This window comes from Benincasa hispida, chromosome 9 (genome assembly GCF_027475165.1).
Source record: "Benincasa hispida cultivar pf3 chromosome 9, pf3_genome.v1.1, whole genome shotgun sequence".
In the NCBI taxonomy this organism is placed as follows: domain Eukaryota; kingdom Viridiplantae; phylum Streptophyta; class Magnoliopsida; order Cucurbitales; family Cucurbitaceae; genus Benincasa; species Benincasa hispida.
The window spans coordinates 7,568,617-7,581,897 of record NC_143486.1 but is presented as its reverse complement, the minus strand read 5'-3'; positions in this window follow the sequence as shown (position 1 = coordinate 7,581,897).

Sequence of the window (13,281 nt, the reverse complement as noted above, 5' to 3'; positions counted from 1 at the left end):
CCTAAAGATTATACCTACCACCAACAGAGGAAGCTCAAACATGAATGCAAACATTATTATTGGGATGAGCCGAATCTATATAAAATAGGGGCAGACCAGATTTGGCGATTATGCATACCAAATGCTGCTCAACAACGTATATTATCGCAATGTCACGACTCACCATATGGTGGGCACTTTGGAGGGCAACGCACCGCAGCTAAAGTTTTACATAGTGGGTTCTTTTGGCCTACATTATTTAAGGATGCAGCTGACTACGTAATGAAATGTGATCAGTGCCAACGCACAGGTAACATTTCATGGAAACATGCAATGCCAATGAACATCATCTTGGAGCTTGAATTGTTCAACGTATGGGGGATTGATTTCATGGGTCCATTCCCTCCCTCGAATGGTAAACATTATATTTTATTAGCCGTCGATTATGTATCTAAGTGGGTAGAGGCAATAGCATGCACTGCAAGCGATGCGGCGGTCGTCTCCCAATTCCTGAAGAAACATATTTTCACTCGTTTTGGCACTCTCCGTGCCATCATAAGTGATGAAGGGTCCCACTTTGTCAACCATAATATCAAGGAGCTGCTGCGCAAATACAATATTCTCCACAAAGTGGCCACCGCATACCACCCGCAGACGAATGGTCAGGTCGAGGTGTCCAATCGAGAAATTAAGCTGATACTTGAGAAGGTAGTAAGGGCTTCACGAACAGATTGGGCAACAAAGCTTGATGATGCGTTGTGGGCATACCGGACTTCATTTAAAACACTTATAGGTATGTCCCCATATGCGTTGGTATTTGGTAAGATGTGTCATTTGCCTTTGGAGCTGGAATATAAGGCACTGTGGGCGGTAAAGAAGCTGAATTTTGATTTGAAGAAAGTAGGAGAAGCGCAAAAAATGCAACTGGTCGAGCTAGAAGAATGGAAGATTAACGCAATATGAGAATGCAAAGATTTATAAGAAGCGCACCAAGTGCTGGCACGACAAACACATATGCGGTAAGAACATCCAAGTCGGGCAATACTCTTCAACTCACGTCTACGACTCTTCCCGGGAAAATTAAAATCACGTTGGTCCGGACCCTTCATCATTAAAGAAATATTCCAACATGGTGCGGTGGAGCTGATCACTGAAGATGGAAGTCGTACATTTAAGGTTAATGGACAGCGAGTTAAGGAATATTGCGGAGGTGATTTCTGGCAAGAAAAGACCTCTGTGAAGCTGAAAAACCTGGAATACCCTTTGTTTGGTTCTTGAACTCTCATTCCTTCGACACTTTAATCATCATTTATCTATCTGTATTTTACTTATTATTACTTTTAAAAAAACATGTTGTTTTGTTTAAAATCATTTGACCCTCTCACTATTTGTTTACAACGATTAAGGCACATGATTGTGGAGATGTTACATGAAGCAGCAAATTATCTCACTCCATCACCGCAATCTAAAGAAGATAGATCATCGCAAAGATGGAGGCGTCAATACACAATGCGGGCGACAGCGCAAATTTAGGGATGTATTCTTCCTTATCTTTATTTCAAATCTTGCACTATCACATCGCATGTTAGTTTTAAAATTTTTATCACCATATCCTCTTTGATTACCACAATCATTTGACGTGGATAACTTTAGTAGGTTACCGCATGTTGTCTCTTTGTCAATTATGATTTCAATGATGAAAAACATACTTCTATTTCTTTCGTATATACTAGAGTCAACTTAACTTTAAGATAGTCACCTCATGAAATATTTCTAGAAGTTAGAGGTTCGCTAGCTTTCTTTCAAATTCTCTTTACGAAGCATTCTCAGAACATCGCATGACTTATTTTAATCTTTTGGCAATGAGGACATTGCCACATTTTAAATTTGGAGGTGAGGTATTTATTTTTGACCTTGAAATTAAAAAAAAAAAAAAAAAAAAGAGAGGGAGAGAAAAAAAATTTGAGAATAACAACTCCACTGTCCCACAATGGGAAACCCATGTTCATAAAAGTTAAGTTGTGAAAGGCACTTACCCGTAGTTGGATGTCTGCATGACACACGTGGGGGTAAGCAAAAACGAAAGTAAGTCACCAGGATCAACGCATAAATAAATGACCACAACTCCACTGCCAAGTAGGTATGAGTTTAGTCTGAGAAAGAGCGCATTGCTTGTAGTTGGATGTCCGCATGACACACGTGGGGGCAAGCCAAAACGAAGGAAAGGCACTTGGATCAGCCAAGGTCAGAAAAAAATAATAATGTCATGAAATATGCAAGGATAAAATCATTTGACACCCCCGGTGGAAAATTTTTCTCTTTGAAATAAATCATGCAATGTTCCGAAATTTAGTAAAGTCCTTTTGAGAGTTAAGCTTGCGATCCCTAGGTCTTAGAAATATTTTAAGAGGGGACTTGAACAAGACTTAAGAAAACTTTGGTATATAGGAGTTGAATGAAGTATCCTTGAGAAATCTAGTAAAAGAATATTGCGGTCGACTTGCTAAAGGAAATCTTTAGCTTATGCTTGAGGACAATCATTATTTAAATTTGGGGGTGTGATAACGGGCAGAAATGTACGTTATCATAGTGCTAAGTTCTTAAACAATGTTAGGTTGCATTGATAGAACATGTTAAATTCCGTCCATTAAGCATCAATTTCATAATATTGCGGTCGCATGCGTTCATCGTCTAGGAACAGTTGATTTTTGTATTTTTATGCAGAATATGCAATGACGCAAGGCGGAAATTGTGATCATAGGAGATCAGTGGTTGAGCACAGCATCACCGCAAGACTCTGCAGTGATCGTGTCATAAACATTTGCTCGAGAAGGATTACCGCAACTTGGTCGGAGCAACATAGTGGGCACATCTGTGTGAAAGGCTAATTAATCGCGATGGGATAGAAAGCTGATGGCAGTCGAATCCGAATTAAGTTGACAGCCGCTAACGATAACAAGTACATTCAGCTTTTCAGTGACAAATATTTGGCGCATCAATTAGGGAATTAAAGCTGTCCCATCTATGCAATCATGAGAGAAAAGCCGCCGTTCACTCTAGATATTCTATAAATACCAAAGGCATTCTTCAGAAAAAGGGTTCAGCTATTGTTCCACCAGTTCACAAGTCTATTCATAGTTTAGCCTTGTTCTTTATTTTCCTTTAAGGTGGACGAGGGAGAAGAAGGTTGTGTCGACAGATCGTTCCGGTAAGCTTGAGAGAGCGTCGGAAGCTTCAAGGACAGAGAGAGGGCTGACTCCTGCGGAAGCAGGATTATCTTTTGAACCGAATAGAGATTTACAGTGTAAAAGCCTCGGTCAACAAGGAATTGCTACCAGGCTCTCTATACCTTTATCTTCCATTGTTATTTTGTACTCAACTCATTTATCGAAATGGAATCTACTTCTCTATATCTGTTCACTCTCTGTTATTTACACATGAGTAGCTAAATCAGTTGAATGGGTTGAGAGGCATTTAGCTAGCACCACTAAGGAATCTTCATTCTATACGATTATCTTGTATTATATATGCTTCATTTGTCCATTAGAGATACTCAGGAGGGTAGTCTAAGGATAGGATCTAGGCTTGGGAAGGTCAGGTTAGAATCTAGGCTCGGGAGAGTCAGATTAGAATGCATAATCAAGAGATAGGAGCTTAGGAATAAGCACTATTTGTTATTAACGCATTGCATGCATCCTAGAGATAGGATATGATTGTATGCGGTCACCTTGCCTTTTTGCATTTTACATCATCGCATAGGAAAAGAGTAGAGACTTAGGAATAAGTTCTATGGACACTTTTGCATTCAACACATGCGTCCTAGTCTGATGCATTCCCAAGTAACGCTAACTGAAAACCTTCTCAACTCGTTCATCCGCATACTCAGTGCATCTATCACACAACTGACTTTTCTCAAATCCGCTGCATTTGTTTAATTTTCATTAACACAATCAATAACAAACCAACAATTCATTGAGTTACCGGTTACCGCAAAGTTTTCATAAAAATTACCAACGCAATCTGTTTTCACAAGTCCCTGAGTTCGACCCTGGACTTACCAGAAAACTTAGTGGAGTTTACACTTGGATTCCGCTGAGGAAACTTGAGTGCTCAATGCAATTTCATCAACGCATATCATGCACATTTCCACTTCATAAAATCAAGCATCAGGAACACAGCTACACAAGATAAAATTCACTTCTTCCCCAATGTCGGGGCAAGTAGATAAATTGCTCTCTTAAGGTCATCCTTGGGCTTGAACAATGTGGCATCACACCCTTTCTTGGCCCGAGAGGGGTTTGATCATAGTTGGACTATGGTTTATTGTTTATCAAAGGGATCAGTAGTACTTAAGGAGTTAAATGTAACTGTAGGGGCAAAATAGTAATTTTGGCCTAGTAGTACTTTCGAGCAATTTGTGAAGGGTCGTCGTATTGTTGATTGGTTATATCTAATGAACACACAAATATATCTGTAGTGCGAAGAGTATAGCTATTGGTCTTTAGTGGAGTGCCCAATAGTTAACGAATGGTGAATGATTACATTAAAGAGTTTAATTAATTATTCACGTACCATTGGAGCTTCAAGCTACAGGTCCATAAGGTCCCCTCGATAGCTCAACGGGATTTACTAAGAATCAGTTTTTGGATTAATTTGAATTGTTCAAATTAATTGAGGGAATTAATCATATATGACATAATTAAGTTAAATTAATTATATATGATATAATTATTATAATGTATTTGATACATTATAATATTATGAGAGGAATAAATATTTGAATATGATTCAAATATTAATTATGTGAATTAGATTCGTATTATTAATTTAATATAAATGTGATTTATTACTGAGAGAAAAGAAACTATTGGTTATTAATCAGAGCTAAGTAGGTGTAGTTAGTTCTACTTAACTCGAAACAAACAATATTTGTAAAGCTCGAAAAACAACCTAAACTAACTCATAGTTAAAATGGAAGTAAGAAGTTAATCCACATGTAAAGGTTATTTAATATTTTCCTTAACCAAGCTTAACAATGAAAGCTATAAAACGGGGGTTTTTTATTAAAACAAGAAACAAAGTAAAAACCAAAAGACAAAGGATAATTGTAAACAAATCTAGAACAATTTTGCTTCTAATCCAAATTAGACGTTCAATGCGATTCCTATCATTGAATTCTACAAATTTAATTCACAATCGGATTAAGCTCGCAACTACCTACTTAATTAGATTAAACTAGTCTCTACAAAGGCGGACAACTAGCATTAAACTAGTCAAGAGAGTGTCCTAATCATTAATTAAAGTTAGATAGCCCTAACCCTAATCAATCTACATGCTTCTACCTATATTGGGTTTGATAGCGGCTATGTAGAAGAGAAAACACGTGCATTAAGTTCTAGGATTCAATTGTGTCGATTAATTGTCAAGATAACTTATTCAACTAACCGAATTTTCTTCAAATCTAGTAATTACTGCATCCTCGGATAGCCATTAAACACACAATTACTATTGCCTCTTGTAGATCTTGGCTAGACATCCTATCGAACACTTAAAAGCAACCCATTCAATCATGAGTGTGACAAAACCAAGCATCTAAGCTAAACATATTCAAGATATAGATCATTCAACATGCCTCAAGAATTAAAAACAGTTTTAAGAATGCTCAAATCAGATTACAAATGATAAAGACAAGTAGAAAACTCACAAGAATTGCAAGAACTCTTGAAATAGAAACAAGATTGATTACTTCACAAATCCATAGACAAATTCATGAAGAATTACAAATTGTTGATTATAATCCAAAAAGAAATCAAAATCTAACCTAAGTAGGAAACAAAATTACCATAGAGACTAATTGATATTGACAGAAATTCCAGCCTCCATCGAAATCGTGTTTCCCCTTTCTTCAAAAATGAAAGAAAAATTATTTATACTTGCAGGGTAGAGTTGCAACACTGAGGCTTGCGTTGTAACGCTAAATCGAAAAAAGTCCAAGAAGTGTTGCGCTTGAGACGTGACGTTGGCCTTGATGCTGCGTTGCGTGAGGCGCACGCGCGCAGAGAGTCGCGTCAAAATCCGGAGTGTTGCAACACTGCCCTGTTTTGTAGCAAAAGTAAGCTTTATGTCTTCAAACGTTGCATGATGCTTCTTCTAGGGTCGTGATGCTGAATCTTGATGGCATTTTAGTAATTTATCTGATTCTCTTCAACTTTGTTGACTTTCTTGGTCATTTTTTATCCTTTTTGGCCCAGTTTCTCGAAATGAATCCTAATCGCCTTTGGGACCGTTTTACCTACAAAATGAGCATTAAAAACAAATAATTAGCATGATTTTAGGGAATTAACATAGAAACTATATGTCTTTTAAAGACCTACCAAAACACCCCCAACTTAACTCTTGGTCGTCCCGAGCAAGTCTAAACTAGAAATATGCATACGGTCAATAAAAAACATGAATATTAATTGTGCATTCATTCAGAGAAGTCATTAAAAAATGTTAATATGTTCATGTTATTTACACAAAAAATTGATTCATATCTCTCTTTTCAACAATCAAGCAAGCGAATGATACAAATGGGCAATTAAACTTTTAAAATTTTTCTAACAAAGATTTGAAACCTATTTTTGAAAAGAAAACGTCTTTTTCTTGTAAAGCCATAAAAGGAGAGACTACTCAGTTTTAGTTTATTTAAAGGCTAAAACTAGTAGAAAGGCTATATCCAACTCTCAATTCCTCTTCGCCCTTCACTGGCTCGGTTATCGTCTAAAGTATACCTATCTTGCAAAAAAGAGAGACAATTCTAGGACAAGGGTGCCTTTTTTAACTCACACACAAAAAATGTAATTGAAATTTCTTTTACCTAGATGGATAGCTTTCACACTCACACCACAGAGAACCTAGCGCTCTTTTCTCGCGTGCTCTAACTAACATGATGGAGGTAGCTCTTTTCACCTCTATCCATGTACACACATACATTAGTGAAGATTAAGATAAATAAGCAAGCTTGCTCCTTTCTTTATTTATTTATTTATTTATTTTTTTTTTTTTTTTGTGCTAGCAATTTTTTTTTATATATATATATAAAACACTAGGCTCTTTTTTCATTCTCTTTGTCTAGACTTATCTCTATAACAAGATAGTTTATCTTAGACCAAAATTTGTCCAATCGGGATGACAAAGAAAATTAGGTGGGTATGATGTTTCTAAGAACCTTGAGATTCTAAATAAATATAAAGACTAAGTATTCGATTTTTTTTATGAAGTTAAAAGGAAAAGAAAGTTTCTTTTGAAAAATGAGTTTCAAAATTTTGTTAGAAAAGATTTTAAAAAGCCTAAAATTTGATTTGTATCATTACTTGAGAGAATGTGTCATCAAAGTTCATTGATAAGAATCAAAAGAGTGAGAAAAAGAAATGATCATGAAAAACAAAGTAAATATTATTCTTGAATGAATGAACATGCTTAGGAATGAATCATACATTAAAAGCAAAAAATGAGTCATTCATGAGGGAAAATGCCAAAATCATGATATTGTGTTTCTTTAGAGAATCAAAAACTATGCCACATAAATGTATAAGAGCCTATCAAGATATATTTAACCAAGATCATAAAATTCACATAACCTGAGCTCAAGTGCTCAAGGGTTCCAAACTTGCAAAGATCATAGAGCAAAAAAAAAAAAAAAAATTGTAAGGCTCATTTTTACAACCCTAATAAAAAAGTTAAGAACATGCAATGTACCCCACCCCCAACTTAAAAATTAAACATCATCTTCAATGTTTATAAAACTAAGATATAAGCGAGATGACAAAAAGAAAGGGAACAAAAAACTCCCTTGATTTCGTGCAATGGGTGGTGGTAGAAAGTTTCTTTGTTTTGTTTTGTTTTTGTTTTGTTTTGTTTTTTTTTCTTTGTTGTTCTTTTCTTGTATCAAATTTTTTTTTCTTTCATTTTGTTATTCCTACAAAAAAGAGAAAAGAAAAGAAAATGAAAGGAAAAGAAAAGCTACAAGAAAATAAGAAAGTTAGTTTAAAATTTTCTAATCCTAGAAAGCTAATAAAAGAAAGCAAGAAAATGAAAAATAGGGAAAAAATGAAGAAGATACCGGGAAACATATATGGCTAATGTCAACCCGAGTCAGGTGAGTCAGGCTCTCGCTAGAGGTCGTACTGAAAACCTATGCTAGCATAGTAGAGACAACCTCTTTCACACATGAAATTGACAGTTCTCTGTATATGCCTAACACAGTGAGCGATTTCATGGCTCACCCTTAAGGCTTCATTGGCAGTTCTAAGGACTTGCTCACCTAATGTGCATCACTATCAGGTTGCTCATGGGATAGTGGTGCACATGGGAATGACTGGGAAGTTCTACCCTAAGTGGTTCCTTTCTAAAATGTTCATTTTCCCTACCTAGCTCTTCTTCATCTTGTTCGTGGAGTTCCTCAACTCCACGACCTTGGAAGACTGAGATGGACGTTTTAGAAATATGAGCTTTACACCTCATACATTCCTCATTTCTGGGTATTTCTACCTCGAACCTCTAACACAACAAAGTTATTAAGTTAGGTAGGGTTTCTAAGGCTACCCGTTGTAGAACACCGTCCACATCGTCAGATGGAAGCGTGAATAACTCTCCCTACGTTAATGGACATACCCTGAATCAGATAATAGAGAAGTTTAGCTTTATCTCGGGTCACAACGGTCAATCTAAGTACATGCATCAATCTGAAACATACGAAAGCATGCCAGATTTGACCTACTACAGACATGTCCGTAAATCTAAACCTAACTGCAACCCCACTAGAACGTGTCCACTGAGCTCTTTGCCCACAGAGGGCTTCTATAATCTCTTACTCGTCTAGTGGTTGAAATAGAAATCGTCCATACTCATCATAAAATTTAGCTATACCGAAGGTTTCGTTAATTCTAAAGGAAGATCTAACACCTCCCATTGACAAGACATCTCTGTCGAGGTCAATGTTGGCATAGAATTCTCTTACTAAAGGAACGATAGCCTCACCAGGATTAGCTACTAGAGTTTCCCATCCTCTCTCTCGTATTTCGGAAGTGATTTAAGGATAGAAGTTTGGCTCTAAAGTTAAAGCTCTTTCTGGTACAAGGTTCCTAAGAGCTACCACTTGATGGTATCTACTCTCAGCCCTTTCAGAAACAAACCTAAGGTTATCAGACTTGGGTTGTGGAGGAGAATCCCTACCACTAGAACTGGAAACATTTTTTCCTTCTTAGGCTTAGGACCCATGAAGAATATTCTACGGAAAGCTCAAAAAGTAGGGGTTAAGACCTAAGAGAATCCTAATTCACTCTTTTAATAGATTTCTCAATCAAAATAATCTCACACCACTATTCGATTTAGAAACTTGTAAACAGAAAAATCCCAAGCATTTTATTTCTAATTATCCAAGATTCAGCAATTTAAAAACAAAGTCATTCTTACAAGCAAGTCGTGCATCCATCAAGCAAATCTCAAATACTCATCAAGATAATCATCAAAGAGTTTAAACAAAAAGAAATGTATTACCTTGGTTTGGTTATAGCCTTTGCTTGAGAGAAAGAGACAAAGCCCTAAAAATAGGTATTTTGGTGAAAAACCCAAAAATTTCAAGGAGGAGATCCTTGAAAAGTGAGGAAAATGATGGGATTTGGAAGAAAAGTTTCTTGAATTTGGAGTTTCGAATGAAAATAGATGGGGGATGGGAAGAAAATTGAGTTTTGAGAAGAGGTGTTTCGAATTTGGGTACTTCTCGAATGAAAGAAACTGCTTTAAATCGAGTTTCTGTCTCACAGCATCGCAACGCTACTTACACAGCGTTGCGATGCTATGCCCTTTTTTTTGGAAATAGAAACTAAGACTATCCTAGCTTTATTAAGAACAAAGAAGTAAAAATGAAATCTACAACTAAAACTAATTCTAAAAAATGAAAATTAAAAAGCTAAAAGAAAACGTGTTTTATTTTTTAGGCCCGACTACCTCCAGGAAGGGGAAATTCTTAATGTCGATTGCTCGATGGACCCATCTTTTATGCTTTTCAATGTACGTAGAAATTTTCGTACTTCTCTAGCCCTCTCTTAGATGAATCCATATAGCTTATAAGGGATATAAGAGAACTCACCCTTCGACGAGAACCAGACAAGTCAAATTTTGGTTTTCTAATATTTGGTAAGAAAAAAAAAAGCAAAAGAAAGAATCAAAAGACTCAATTGACCCTAAAGAGTCGAAAGAAAGAAAAGACTCAACCACAAACTCTGATTCATAAGGAAAATAAGAACAATAATCAAATATGCAAGAAATACCAGGACAAAGTACGGTTCTAGGCTTGGAAACCTCTAACTGTTTTACCTGAGATTTCTTAAGGTGTGGTGCAGGCTCATACTTATCCTACTTACTTGTTTTGAACATGTCGTGGGATAAACATCATCTTCATTTTCGATCCAGGACAACTCCTCAATTAGATTGACTTTAGTATCACAAACAAAGAGAAGCTCTGAATGGTTCTCCAATATCACCATGAAGTGTGCAAGCTTAGGCGTTTGATGGAACTCAACTGGCACGGGGGCTTGAGACTCCAGGTGAAACTTAATTGAATCCTTCTCAAAATCAGAAAAACCATTAGCAAGTTCACACATTACTAAATCCAACGTTTTACCTTGATAGGAACTTCAAAGAATCGGCGGCTCTATTGGATTATCGATGTAAATTCCTTCACCGCTTAACTCAGTATTCTTAGAAAATCTATCTTCCCAAGACTCCTCGACTCTCTTAACCGAATCGATAATCTGGGCAATGAGGTCACACGGATTCTGAATGTCGGCTCTGACTTCATGTCTGAAATAAAACCTATTCCGCTAGAAACTCGATGGTTCTTGAGAAAGATAAGAATGTTCCTGCGACAAGAGCGGTCAAAAAGTTCATCAACTAAGTTTTCTGAGGAATTACCTATATTGGTAGAAGGAGATGACATCGATGATAGAGTTCGATCGGGCTTCTCCCAAGTTGGGTGGTGTTAGCGTTCAAAACCACTTGGAACTTGTATCTGTTCAGTAAGCACAACTCGAACAAGAGAGGTTATTGGGATTGGTGTCCTAATTCTCCCGGAGTCTCGTTGTTTTGTAAAGATACACATTGTTCAATGAATAAAATAACTGTTATTTAATTATGGCATTACTCATATCCAATAAACAAAGCTCCTTGGTTATGTTATGTGAACTTAAGCATATATATATGATATACAAGACGATCATGGCTTAAATGATAACCTAAATCAGTTTGTAGTATAAGGATTAAGGTGGGATACCTGATCCTGGTGACACTACGAATACGGCCCGCTTTGTAGAGGTTTGCAAGTGTTGTAAACTACTACAGATGGTTGATCCTAACCATTCGTGTGGAGAAGTGGAGCGGGGTAGTCCTATATAAAGAGTTTATATAAGACCTGGACCACGAGATGACTAGACTCTGTATATAACGCCGTTGATACTAGAGACTTGCATCTCACATAAACGACCATAGGTGACACGACCTCAATCCTGAGTGTTTTGGAAACTCCTGCCTTTGAGGGCGGTCCTTTGATTAGTATGGGTGAGAGTGGCTGTCAACTCAACATGCCTACCTTTTTGGGGACTTTTCTGATCTGGGAGCTGGGAACTCAATCCAAAATATGGAATTCACTCCTTTTTCGAAGCAGGAATAAGTAGATAGATTGCTCCCTTAAGGGCTGATTCTAGGGCTTGAACATAGTGGCCACAACTTCTCTTTGGAAGAGAAGACTCAGTCATAGTAGGACTATGATTTATGTTCATTAGAGGGATCAGTGGTACTTAAGAAGACAAATATAACTACAGGGACATAACGGTTATTGGCTCAGCTGTACTTACGAGCGATCTGTGAAGGGTTGTCGCACTGCTGATTGGTTAAGATGGACACATAATATATCTGCAGTGAGGAGAGTTCAGCTGTCGGTCTTTAGTGGAGTGCCTGACAGTTAACGGATGGTGGATCCCATGACTATGAGTTTAGTCAGTTGTTCACGTACCGTTGGAACTTCGGATCTACAGGTCCATGAGGTCCTCTTGGTAGCTTGGATTCTATTGAGGATCAGTTCTTGGTGTTGATTTGAAATGTTCAAATTGATAAGAGGTATTTTGATTATATATGATATAATTGGTATGATGTATAAGATACATCTAGTGGAGGATTGATGTAAATGAGATTTACATTAAGTACCATAGAATAGAAAAAGAACTATAGTTTATATGTTTCATGAGATGAAATATTAAAACTATAGGTTATAAATATAGCATGATAAGTTGGTTATCATTTATGTTTATAATAATATTAATTATGAGATAATTAATTCGTTTTCTTTTAAATAACCAAAGTAGTGGGTAGTTATTGGATCATGGTAACCGTGAGTTTAAAAGGAAAATGGTTTCCTATTTTGAAAAGAAGTTTTACAAAAGTTTGAAAAGAATTTTGAGTTTTCCTTCCGGCAAAAAAGAAACTCACGCGTCGACAAGTAAATACAGATTTACTAAACGACGGATGGGCGAGCTAAACGATCGTGCAGGTGCGAGCTAAACGATCGTATAGTATTTACTAAATGATCACATAGCTTTGCTAGACGATCGCTAGCCCAAGGTACACGATCGTGTAGAGTAGGCGACAGACCGAGCTAAACGATAGAGCTAAATGATCGCATAGTTTTTGCTAGATGATCGAATAGTTTTATCTAAACAATTGGGCATCGACTTATATGATAGGTATCCGATTTCTCCCACTTGCCCAGTTGTGTACGCGATCGTTGTTTCCTCTGTTCGTCTGCCTCACTCCAAGTCCGAACGAACCCCACACTCTGGATTCTCACACCAAGAATACTAAGGTCGCCTTGTTGGTGGTGTCAGATTCAACTCGACACCATCGAGGTTTTCTAGAGGTCGTTCATGGTGCTATGGAGGCCGTTCGTGTCGCTGAGGACGAGTGCGGTGTTCGTTCGCTGTTGCGTAGGAGTTCGTGACCGAGGAGATCATTGAGGACGAGCGCAAAGTTTTCGTGCTGTGTTCATGCGATGTTGCGATCGTGTAGATCGAGCACTCGTGGTTGCTGTTCTTCGATCAGAGTTGTGCATCAGAGCGTGGAGACGCTTCTACCTATGTTCGTATAGAGTTTGATCTCTGTTCTTTTGTATTATTCATGCTGTAATTTCTGGAAATATTTGTATAATCGTTTGTTTGAAGTTGACTGTAAATGATTTGTTGATTCATGATTGTAATTTGGAAGTCTTGT